The 13,614-nt window shown below is 39.8% G+C and overlaps 1 protein-coding gene across 1 annotated transcript in view; it reads right to left on the reverse strand.

Annotated features, from left to right (window-relative positions):
• Window positions 1-13,614, reverse strand: part of SCFD2 (sec1 family domain containing 2) — a 186,124-nt gene that overhangs the window by 117,454 nt on the left and 55,056 nt on the right. The window lies entirely within an intron of this gene.

Below are 13,614 nucleotides of genomic sequence, written 5' to 3' on the forward strand. Positions count from 1 at the left end.
CAAGCAATGCAGAGCCTGCCTGGGATAGACTGGAACTAATTTAATGTGCTCCAGGTTTAATCCCCATACTCCCGGCTTTTACTGGCAGATTTTACACAGAGGACTACTGCTGACTTTAACAATGATTCATGTGATAAGTGGGTTTTCATTTGTTTTTCCACGTCAGAAAACACGCAAGAGAAATGACACCAAAATCATTTTAACAAAACACGGCCGAGACGAAGCCAAGTTAAAAGAAACAAGAATAATTAAACTTTAACACAAGAACTGTTTCTCTGCGTTTGAATTCATAGAGGTGAGTTTCTAGCTCGCTTTATGCAGAAGAGAAGTGCGCGGACCTTTCCGCTGCTGCGGAAGGAGGCTGGGGCGCAGCGCCGCAGCTCAACGCGCTGGAGCGCGGACCGGGATCTGTGATGAGGAAGGCGAAGCAGCGGGACAGACTCCACGGTGGGACAGACTCCAGTGCGGGACAGACTCCAGTGAGAGTCAGACTCCCGGAGGGACAGACTCCAGTGAGGGACAGACTCCCGGCGGGACAGACTCCAGTGCGGGACAGACTCCCGGCGGGACAGACTCCAGTGCGGGACAGGCTCCCGGCGGGACAGACTCCAGTGCGGGACAGGCTCCCGGAGGGACAGACTCCAGTGCGGGACAGACTCCAGTGCGGGACAGACTCCCGGAGGGACAGACTCCAGTGCGGGACAGATTCCAGTGCGGGACAGACTCCCGGAGGGACAGACTCCTCCAGTGCGGGACAGACTCCCGGAGGGACAGACTCCAGTGCGGGACAGATTCCAGTGCGGGACAGACTCCCGGAGGGACAGACTCCAGTGCGGGACAGACTCCCGGAGGGACAGACTCCAGTGCGGGACAGACTCCAGTGCGGGACAGACTCCCGGAGGGACAGACTCCAGTGCGGGACAGACTCCAGTGCGGGACAGACTCCCGGAGGGACAGACTCCCGGCGGGACAGACTCCCGGAGGGACAGACTCCCGGAGGGACAGACTCCAGTGCGGGACAGACTCCCGGCGGCACCGGGCGCTGCCGGCCACGGCCGCGCCCTGCAGGTGGCGCTGTTGGAGCGCCGCGGGGACGGAGCCGCCGCCTGGAAAACTGATCCAGGCTGAACTCGGCCCTCTGCAGCAGCTACCCAACAGCAGGAAAATCCTAATCCTGCTGCGCCTTTTCTGCTGCGGACATGCTCTCTCTCTCTCTATTTTTTAAAATTTGTTTTAAGTTCTCAGGAGCAAAACGTTTATTAACACGGCACTCTGAAAAAAGGGGCCAGCAACCACAGCAGATGTAATAGCTGTTTATTTTTTTGCAAAAGGTAACTGCTGTTAGGAATGACTGGTGCTGAGACCACGGAGATGCTATTTTGCAATCATCTTCTCGTGTATCGAATTCCCTGCTCATTTACATAAACCAGATGTTTCCCCAACAAACCAAATTCCTTGAAGAAAAACCAGAAGTTGCTGCTCTTCAAGTCCAAAATGAAAGATGATGTCAATGTTCCATTAGCCGCTAAAGGCAAATGTATACGCTAAGCACAACAGTTTCCTTTTATTTAGCACAACTTTTGTGAGAGGTTAGATGATCCTCGGCAGAAGCCTTAGAAAAGAAAAATGAAGCTACTTAAATTTACCCACTGGCCTCAACAGCTCCCACTTTCCTTGGGAGTGAAATGTCTTTGCCAGATCTTGACCCTCAAACCAGTCCACAGAGTGGACAAATACTCTGAAACAAGGAATCAGAATTCCTCTTTCCTGCTGGAGAGTTGGCTCTGGAATATTTCTTTCTGGAACCAGATTCCCAGAGGGTCATTGAAGAATAAGAATGATTGTTTTGTTATTTAGTGATAATTTAAAACTTGCAACCTTTTACTATGTGTGGGTAAAGGGATGGGCATGAAAAATATATATCTGCTGTTACTGAAAGAAAAAACTATTATCAGGAAAAAAATCCAAAATCTCTCAGTTACCCCAGATTCTTACTGCTTTTACCAAAAACCAGCTTGATTCTAGATGACTACAGGAACAACAGTGTTTTACATTTAAACTGAAAGGCTGAATTCATGGAAAATGCCTGAATGTTATACTTGTTACCTAATCTTTCAGAACATACCCTTATCCTTCTAATACATGGATCTACCAACTTTTGGTGTGAGGCTATCAAAATCCTGGTAAGAAAGGGAAATTCTCAGGCACAGAGCAATAGAAAAGTTGCAATAAATGCAAAACATGCAGCCTGAGAATAACTGGTCGCTAAATGATCAACAATGAAATACCAACAATAACCCAAACATCAGGAAAAGAGTAAGGGTGAGCTACAAAAGCCAGTATTTCATTGGGTTCTCTACAAAGAGTGCTATGAAAAGTTGAATATTTAGTGCCATGGCCACAAATTTCAGAACAGGCTCTGATACTGCAGACAGGAATGTAAAAACCACACAGCAAAGGCAACTTTGCTAATGGCAAACAATGGGTAAAATTTCTTGATTCGAAAAAATGTTTGGAGTCCTGGGATGTTCCAAACTCGCTCTTTATCATGAGATTGAGGTATCAATGGGCTTTGCAAGAGCTGACTTAGTTTTCAGCTGTAAGAAGTTCTCCTTGGAACCAGCACAACCATCTTTTCTCAGCTCTTCTTTTCAGCACAGACCAGCAAACACTGAGACAACTGTAAAAATACTGAGAATTGGACATAAGAAACCACTCCACCAGTTCTCAGTCTTGAATTAGGTCACACGTTTCAGTAGCCACCAATCTCATCTAAATATACCATGAATTTAGAAGACAAGGTTATCAAATCTCTGTATCAAACCACTCAAGGAACTTACGTGGTAACTTCAGTAAAGCAAAATTGAAACAAAATACTCCAGAACAATGTATTACAATTAACATTTCCTATTGGATCTTTCAAAAGACCGTGTGGCTCTAGAAGGGCCATGTGGCCCTTGTGCAGGGCAGTCATGTTTCCCTCTCCTGACAACAGCACAGCACTGCCACAAAGCTCACAGTTCTCACATCCAATTGCTCCTACGCTGGCCACTGAGACCTACACCCTACCGACTACTGTTAAATCTTCCACGTCCACAAAATCTACTCTGGGCATCTCAAAACTTTCTGTTCTTATGTTTCCATTTTCTGGCAAGAATGATTACATGAACATGATCATGTACAAATGGATAAATATTTATCCACAAACTGAGCCTCCTGCCAGCGCAGACAAAAGAACTGACATGTGTAACGGGGAAGAAAAAGAGTTAAAATACTATTTTGGCTGCATCTCTTCAAGCTGCAGCAAGCAGCGAGCCTTCGAAAGACATTCCTCCAAAATCACAAGTTCTCAACTTACAGTTCCCTCCGCATAAAATAACGTGGCATTGTTATGTGCTGGCAGAAATTTAACTCAGTCTAGAATAGATTTCCCCCAAAATCTTATCATGCAAATAAATAAACAAACAGCATGACTGATCCACCATTTTAACATAACATAATCAGAGCAAATCTAGTTCAGCATTTATGCCTTTTTTTTTTTAATTAAGGGGGAAACAACCAACCTCTCAGTGTACCTATTGAAAAGACTGCTCACATAGTTTGCTCCCAACAGTCACCAGTAATACACACTAATTACAATCAGAGGTTCCCTTTATACATCTGATACCACAAGGGAGGGCTGAACCCAAGTCCATGCTACATAATTAAATTCAGTGTTTTCATCTTAGACCAGACTGACAGCACAGTGAAGAAAAAGCCTTATCTACACAACTGATAAAGTAAGTATGCAAAAGCTCAGGAGGCTAGGGGGTAGCCTGAGCTCCCACACTACTCAATCTCTGCCAATTTGGCATCAATTAGACCCCTACGAATGAGATTGATATTCTCAATTTACTTGGTATGTGCCATGAACAGCCAGGATGTAGCACTGCCTTTAAACTGATGGTCAAAAACTACATTTCCTTGCTTATTGCTTATCAAAATCAGTGTCAAAGTGATTTTTCCAGTCACATCTGATGCTTTTCAAATAATTAGCAATGGTCATTGTCTGACTGCAGTATCTGTGATGCACTGCTTTATCTTTTAAATAATGTTGTAGTTTGCCACCTTCAAAGCTGACTTCACAATGTCAGGACTTCATACTATTGGTGGAATTTTAGTGTTATATCTACAAGGTCTCAAACTTTCCAGAACTTAACTTTTATATTTAAAAGCTATCCACTCATGAAGAACAAACAAGTCTCTCCAGGGATATGATAGAGACGCTTTTTAAAAAATCATGGTGCAAAACACAAACAGCTGTAAAAATTAAAATACCAAGTCAATTTTCCTGACACTACATAACTGGTCCCTAGCGTGTGTATTTTGTTCATAATAAACTGTAATGTGTGAAGAACTGAAAAAGAAACTCAATGCATTTTTCTCAGGAAGTTTTTCCCCTACAGATTTTTGTCAGAATGGCTCTCCTGGTCTGTATAACATCCTTTGTTTTTCAGTCTTCTATGCCTGCTACATTATTCAGCTGCTAGACTGGTGAATGATGAGGTTATGAATAACACGATGCTCAGTATTTATATGAAGACTACACTTAAGATGTTTTTTTGGAAGAAATGCAAAAGCAGCTTGCTTCTCAAGAAAAAAACTAAAAGCACATGCTGGAACAGACATGGAAAGCTGACATTACCAACACTGAGGAGCACTTGGAACTTCTGCAATGGGTGGGGAAAAGCTGGGAAAGGCAGCAATTAGAAATGTTTTGGAAGAAGAAAACATTTTTTAGGGTGAAAGTTAATTTTTACTGTGCCAATCACAATTTAAGTTAAATTCAAGTTTATTTTTCCTCATTCAGTTTATGATCTCATCTAGTCATCATGGATGATTGATGATGTTTCAGCATTTGGGCATTTGCCAGTTGCAAGTAAAAGGGAATTATTTATTTTTCTTTAGCACTACACTGCTGCCATTAACTGTATCCCACCCCCTTTGTTTACAGCCTGTCACTGAAGCCACAGCTTTATTTTAATGTGGTATAAGCTCTTGTCTGGGGTTGATAGTGTAAGTGATCTAGCAGACGTCTTGCACAAATAGCAGCATTTTCCACAGAAAACACACAGCCTTTACTTCTGAAATTATCCCTGCCACTGATCCAGATAGGTTTGTCTTCTCCCATTTAAATGTGGACTTCAAAGCCATAAGTGAGCAATGGATGCTGTCATTTCCCTTGCCGTAAAACGACATTTATTTAATCCCTTTAAAAACAAACAAACAAGAAAATTACTTTGACCTTTGCCTTGGCACAAGGATTCTGATTTGAAATGTGCATTGCATGTCTAACGTCCTGTAACTGTGTCCAGCTGAACTGGGTCAGATTTATGCGCAATTAGGAAAAAAGGAAACCAAAACAATTTCATTTTCATGTTCGTTAATATCAAAACATCTTGTAGCAGCTTTAAGTTTTAACTGAAACATACAGAACAATGAAAAAAAAGAAAATACTTGGAAAAGGAGTGATCTGATAAAAACTGCATTAATTAAATAATATGGACTTTCTCACTTGCATTTTTTCTGGATTAAACTGTTCAGAAATGTATGTTTGAATGTCCCCACTTTGGCTGTTCATAAGCCACAGGGAGTTTTTTTTTTTGCATGAACTCTTCAACCTGAGAGTTTTAGCAGAAAAGCTTCTTTACAAGGTTTAATTAAAAGCAGGTTTAAGTCGGGGCCCTCACTCAGTCTGGGTTTTATTTTGGCCTTCGCTCTGTGTCAGAAGTCAAGTCCCAAAAGAGAAATGAAGTTCATTATTGAGTCAGGAGAATATTTTCTTCTTCGTTCGAAGCCCAACTAAACATGTTTCAGGTTTGAGTTTGGGTTTAGGTATCTCCAAATGAGATTTTATATAATATGCACCTAAGGGTGAAATGTAAGAAGATGCTAATCATGATGTCTAACTTTGCACTACATAATAAATAATGTGTGAGAAGCACACTGCACTCTTCTTTGCGTGCAACTGCTTAGGTACGGGGAAATGTATATTCTAAACAGATGGAGTTCACAATGAGTGTACTTCACACCATCAGATGTTCACGATAAAGGCAACGTCATCCTCATGAAGCATGGTAAACAGCCATGCAGTCACACCATAAAATGCACTGAGCAGTGTACCAAAGCAGAACAGCACTGGCAGATCTCTCGGAAAACATTCAATGCTTTCCAGAATGTTTTTAAGTCGTAGTTTCTTGGAGACTTTTGACATTGAATACGATGCTAGCAGTTTGTAAAGCATGCTCTCCTTAAAAGCAAGATTGTATTGTAGCACGAATAACTGTAAAACAGTTAATTCCCATCAGTCATTCTAGTTCAAGGAACAAGGACCAATAGTCAAGAAGTTAATCCCTTCAGTTAACAGGAAATGTATTATGTTATCGTTGGTGGTTTTGTAACTGGACAGTAGGCACAGCCTAGTGCATCCTGTTTGCAACCAATAGCAGAAGCAGATGCAAGACCATGATATTTGTCATAAGCATTTCTAAGAACAAAAACATGGTGATGCTTTTCAAAAGGCTTTTCAGTGCTCACCAGATGTGGAGCACATGTGACCCTTGAATGTGAGAGAATAATGTGACAATAAAGTTGAATCAATACAACATGTGCCAGTAATCACACCAAGACTACATGCAAATGTTTTAAAAACAAAAATATGTAAATTATTTTTAGTTCTTCAGGACCTGGTCATCCATGAGTTGCTGTTTCCATCCTCATTTGAAAGCCCATCTGCTTGAAATCTGTTTCTCCCCATGTGACACAGCATCTAGCTTTTGCATTTTTACGTAAAGAAATTCCATTCCTGTGCCATTACTTACTGAAAACAATCAAGAGTTAAGTTATTTGAAGTTTTCCACTGCCTCTATGTACTTAATGAAAATAAAACTCCTATGAACAACACATGCAGGAAAAGGATAAGAAAACTAAGTGTGCTTTAGTAATATCTTAAAACTGTGTCTCCTCCTTTGACTTACAGAAGGGAAACATAATGAGAAGAGGCACACCACTCCATGCTTATCTTTACTACTCTAAGTCTACCCATCGGATACTAAAGAAACAATTCATTTTCTGCTAGTGATCACTTCTGAAGGAGATCTTGCTCAGACTATGGATAAAACACATATGTACACAGGAAACAATTAATTTCACAGAGGCAACAAAACCTTTTGCAGATGTTAATGTTTGAAGTTCAAACCGATAGTCTTACATGGGCGAATTCACACAGAGAAAATAATTTTATTCCGTGTAGCTCAAAAATTGGATGAAATCAGAACCCAAAGCAAAACACTGAATTCTTGCAAGCTGTTAACAGAGTTCCCCTAAAACACATGGTGGTTTCCCAGTCTATGCATTTGTTGCCAATGCTTGCAGTCAGACCCTTACAAATTAAATATTGGCACATACGTCTTCAGTATATTCAACCTCTTCTCTGTAGTAAACAAGCAGATGCAACTAAACCAGCATGTAAACAAAGCCCAACTTGGCCCATGCCAGTGAGTGTCACTCCCCTGAAGCAGCAGCACCGTTGTGCATCTGCTGTCACCTCTGTAGACGCAATGAGATGATGTGAACCATTTCTGTCCTACAGTAGGCAGCTTCTCAAACAGCCTTTTCTTCCATGGGACAGAGAAAATGCACCAATTTTCAACAACTGTGGCAAAAGTCCAGGTCTCACCCAGACAAGGTTGGAGAAACAGTCGATAACGGGACACAGAAGGTGCTAACTGAGTTGTTCTAAAGCTCTCCAGAACTACTGTGGAATTCAGAGCACTTGAATGTTGTGTACTGACTGCTTGAGCATTGAGTATTTTTTTGTGGAATTACGGAAATTAAATAAACTGGTCAGAAAATACACCTAGTCTGGAGAAAAACCTACACAGACGGAGGCAGGATAATGAAATTAAGTGAGAAAGCTAAGAGAGCTTTTCTTTTTTTTTTTTTTTGGCACATATATTTTGAAACATATATTTTGAAATTTGGAACATATATTTTGAAATTTATTCCTATGTATCATACACTTACAATCAGAAGAATTATGCCCAGCTGAGGCTACTGTGCAGTAGAGATAATGGACTTAAAGTAGTTATACATGATAGCAAGAACTTAGGCTTTTTAAATATTCTTTGTTTGTGATGTAAGCAGAGACTTGCAGAGTTTTTTCATAACCATATCTGCTAAAACAGATATAAGAATGAATGATTTTTAAAAATATATTTTCAAAACCAAACAGAACTTTAAAAAATTATGCCAGTGAGAGACTGGTCCCCAGGGACACCAAAGCCATAATTAAAATATATGTTAATAAAAAGGAAGTTGAAGATCTGTGCTAGTATTCCTCAGGGATCCTTTATGTTAACCACACTCTGATACTGTTACTGGAAAACAATATTCTGAGCAGATACATTTTATATCTACATCTACTGATAGTTACAGGTATCTTAATACAATATCTACATCTTCCCAAATTCAACTGTCCTATCTCTGTTCCTGTGTTGCCGAAGAATACTGGGTTAAGAAATGCAGATAAAGCCAGAGACAATGTCTAAAAACTGAAATAAAATGCTCCTTATTTTTTATCAGAGAAGAACATTTCTGCTCCGTTCAGAAAAGGCAACAGTGCTATGCAAGGGTAAGTCAGATGCAACTGAAGAAACATGCCTGAATCCTTTGCTGCCTATGGCTTAGCAGCTATACCATTTTCCCTAGACTTGAGGATGGATAGGGAAGAAATACTAGAAGAAAAACTGATGGATAGAATTAAGCCATGTTTGGAGAGCTTCTCATCTCTGGCACATTACCTTTTCCTCTTCTCTTCCAAATGCCCTCGTTAAAAAGAATTTGAAACTTTTCCCTTCCCCAGAGACTCAGATTATAATTTATTACTTATCTGTTGTCCACATTTTATTTTCCTAAAGAATAAACCTACATCAACCTGACAGTTGTGCTGAATGGCAATGGTTTATGGACCAAGTAATTTATTTACTGTAACTACAACCATATGCTTTAACCTGCTACAAAATTATGAAATACTTCCCATCAATAGTCAGTCCAAGTTAGATTTCTATACTGAATTGTCTAATGGGAATGTACAGCATTTCTGTACTTCAAACAAACAGTGTGAGGATGTAAACAGCAGTTAAATGTATTCATGCCTTATTAGACACAGCTGCACAAATGGGTTGTCATATTTCATTAGAAAACACCGTACAAGTTTTACGTGTGCACAGTACCCTTCATTTCTGCAGGCTACATGACTACTTCAAATTACAGGAACACTCACAGAAACATATGATATTTGTTTTAAAGGTACACAAAGGCAAACAATCTGGGATGAGGTGGTGCAGGGGGCACATCCAGAGGGAAATTTAATTTTTTTCTCCTATGCATACCACATTTTTATTAAACAACGCATTCTTATTGAATACATGAAAGAGTAAACACAGAGACCACAATGCTACAGAAGCTTCAGAATAAGGAAATGCAGGTAAATTAGGCATGGAGCAAGTACTTCCTTTGGCTTTTTGGGGGAAGGTGGGATACAAATGAGAATCAAGCAGTCCTGTTACACCAGTGTGTCTTGTATCAGCCCTCACACTGCTCTGCACCAAGCCAGGAACACCACAGTCAGCAGGCAGCTTTAAGCATAAATCCACTTTTGTCAGGTCTATGGTGTGATGACTTCAATACTCTTTTCCTCAAATATGGTGACATGGGGTGAAATAGGGGGGCTTCTGAAGAGGCATCTTTTCAGACTGAGAGAGTCCCTAGAGAAACTTCATGGCAGTAAGGTAACTTAGCTGAAGAGATGTGAACTGGAGAAAACCTAAAGAAAGACCACCCTAGAGGAAAATCTCCCTTCATTTCCTAAGAAAACTCAGAACGTGTGACTCAGAACAGTCATTTGTCTGTTACACATACCTGTGGGACAGCAGATGTAGAAGTAATTTCTTTGATTAAATTCTAACATTCTACACCTCTCTAAAAGGGAAGAGTTAGAGCAACAATTCTGTTTTAAGTAGAGCTAACCAGCCAACTCCGGAATGATGCCCAGCAATAAGTACTATACAGGCAGCACTCTGGCAAGCCAGATTTGATTTTAAAAATTATTCTTCATTACCTACTGCAGAGGTAAAATTCCACTAGTATTTTGCTGGTTAAATCAGCATGTTGCTTTCAAACATGACTTGCTTTTCTAACCTAGAGAAAGAGAGCTGAGCCTGCCTTCTTTGCTGTAAATGAGCAAACAATAGCAAGCAAGTCTATACATATACAAACAACAATGTAATAATAATGAACAAAAATCTACCACGGCTCCATAGCTGGACCTATGGATCAGCTGGATCAGCTGGATCAGCTCGCTGTGTATTAGTGTCTTTTTGTGCAGCTTCCTTTGGGGGTGGGGTTATCATTAAAAACAACAGAGTTTTGCGAGTCCTCCAACACACTGCCAGTTCCATCTCACCACATAAAAGACAAAATCTTAAGTCAGAAAAAGAAGTTAAGTCCTAGACCACCCTGATCTCAGCTGGCCTGAAAGCTCAGAAAATTAACACCACCTTGTTTTCCATCAAATAAGCAAAATCAGATTTAAGAATATACTTGTTTGCCTACTGAAAGTAAATGCACTTCTATGTCTATGCATGCTCCATGTGCTTAGAAATATCTGATACAAGGAAGCGTGGGGGGCCTGTTGAAAGTTAATACAGCTCATTAAGGTGGGGAGACAAAGGAAATGCAATGTGGTAGCCCCCACTATTAATTTTGAACATTGCCCACCATAAAAGTTTCACTAGTTTTCAACTGCTATTTCTCTGCTTTCTCCTTGCCAGTCTGTAGGAAATAATCAAGTATATCCACCAAAGGAAAGAAAACCAAACTGACAGACTAATATAACCACACTCAAACCCACAAATACAGTGCTGGCACTATCAAACTGGTTTGCAGATAAGAGATTTGGCAGGTGATTATTGCCTTTGAGCTAAGAAACACAATGATAAGCAGTTCCTATGAATAAAGCTCTCACTATACACTGTGCTTTGTGGTGTTGACTTCATTATTATTACAACAGTATCTAGGACACATGGGCTGTAAAAATAAGGCAATGCTCACTTTCTAAAAGACTACAGTATAGTTAATGAAAGCAGAAAAAAATCCAAAGGTAAACACAGTCTGGCTCTAAAAAGGGGGCAATATCCAATTACAATTATTAGCTAAGAAATCCTACATATCATCTCAAAATAAACCCCCTGCCTTTCTAACCTACCCTATGACAAGCTGTGTGAACCATTTTGACTGAAAGCATTAAAAATTACACCAAAGAAGTATTTTTATCAAATGAGTAACATAATGGACAAAATGATACAAAATAAAATGCTTGAATAAAAATGGAGCTGTCTACTTCCCCATCTCCTTTCATATACGACTTTGCCTGCCAGTAACACTCAACTAACATCAAATTGATGACTTTATTAGCAGAGACTTAAAACCACAAAAACACAGTTGGTCCAGTACTCAGCAAAATCTTGACAATTAACTTGTCCATCAGGAGGCTGATGAATGGGCATTGCTAATGGGATTTTCTGTAGCTAAGAGGCAAAAGATGAGCTAAAGGAATCTGCAGTCTTACACTGCTTACCTGTGACCACAGAAGCCACATCTAAAAAGGTACTGCTTACCACTCCCTGCCTTCCAATATATAAGATGCTGCTGCCAAAAGCTCGACTCCTCCACCTTGTTGGATCCAAAATAATGCATGTCATTTTTCTGTGGGTTAATAAGCCATGACATTTGTCCAGTCTATCAGAGACAATTGCCATGTATGGAAAGTGCTTTTTAAAACACATTTCATGTTGTTCAGCCTGTCCTGCGCAAATAAAATCAAAAAGAAGCAAGACAAACTTTTTTTTTTTTTTTGTGAGGGTTGTACCAATCTCCTTAAGAAGCAGACACTGGAAACCAGATCCTGTGTCTAAAGGAAATCAGGTAGTAGGCAACTTTTATCACAGGAGCACTGTGTGTATAGAGCAAAGCAAGGACTTACTGGGAGTACATGCAACAGAAGCTTTGCCTCTTGGAGCACAATTATCAGTGTAAGAATAAATGGTGACTCATTCAATATCAATACTGGGTCTCCTCACAACTCCTCTACATACACCAGCAGGGATTGTGGGCACCTGCCTTTTGGCAAAGGTAATATTAACTCTTACAGAAAGTAAGGAGTTAATGTTACATTTTAAGGAGAAAAGACAGAGGAGAAAGAGGAGAAAGAATGGCGAGGGGCAGGCAGAGCCATAGCCCTACACAGGGACTCCCAGGAATGGTGAAGGACTCCAGGTTTCACTGGTGATGATGTCCATGTGACACTTAGAATAATTCTGCCCTTCTGCAGCATGGGTTAACCAGATAGCAACTGCCATGTAATCACAACATTATCTAAAAAAACCTGGCAAGTAAAAGGTATTAATTGTTTAAGCTTCTAACAAAAAAAAGTACATTTAAATAGAGGGGGTGATGGTGGTTTTTCTGCTTTCCCCCCTGAAAAGCTGGATCCTGTTACAATCATTTATACATTGGAATTCTTTCATTTTCCATGAAGTATTTTGGTTTTGCACAGAGAACATTAATTTAACAGTTTCAATTGACTTAATATGTTTAGCCTCTTCCCACAAGGCTTTAAAAGTTTTACAGATGTTGACATTTGTTCACTTAAGAAAGCCATTTCTTCATTTAGTGTTCTTTTCAGAGGCTCTAGGTGACCTGTGTCTTGATACAAAATACTAGCCCTTTCACAGGGCGAGAGAGGGAGATCTTTGTGTTTTAAATGAGAGCCATAATGGCAATACTTGGCAATTTTCATACCAAATGCAAACACATTTCTTTGACAAGAATACTGAAATACATTCTTAATTCCCATGTGATATGGTAACCACACTTAAAATATTTTATACCCCTTGTCAATCAGAGTTAGAAAAACTTCAAATAGCTTTCTTTCAACAGTTTAATAAACTGTCAATAAAGACAGCTTCTGTTCACTCTCAAAGCATTTATTTAATGTTAGAACAATCCTTACCTGCATTTTATTTTGTACTTTCAAAGTAGTCTGAGCAAGAGCATTATATTTACAGGAAATTGTTGTAACTTCAAGAATTCTATATATACGTATAGAATAAAATAATTTATGCGTGTATATACACACACACACACACACACACACATCTTTCTCTCTGAGCAGAACTACTTGGAATGCCTTAATCCTGGCTTGTCAAACCTGGAAAACAGCCCATAACTAAGCTCCATAAGCACATGGAATGTGAGCTGTAACTAACAAGCACCTTCTCTGTGGAGTGTCACAGATGGTGACATAAAACTAAAAACACTCAAAAGAGCTCATTACTTCCTCCAAGTTAGTTCACTGTTTTCTCTGTATTGCTGTAGTACTAAGATGCCTCCACCAGTTTAGTGCTCTGCTTTATAGAAATGTTTAAAGAATACATAAACACACCTGAATTCCAGTTAAAAATAAGGTAGCATGAGCATAAAAGGCACTGAGAAAGCAAAAGAAATTAATGAACT

This window comes from Cinclus cinclus, chromosome 5 (assembly GCF_963662255.1).
Source record: "Cinclus cinclus chromosome 5, bCinCin1.1, whole genome shotgun sequence".
Classification (NCBI taxonomy): domain Eukaryota; kingdom Metazoa; phylum Chordata; class Aves; order Passeriformes; family Cinclidae; genus Cinclus; species Cinclus cinclus.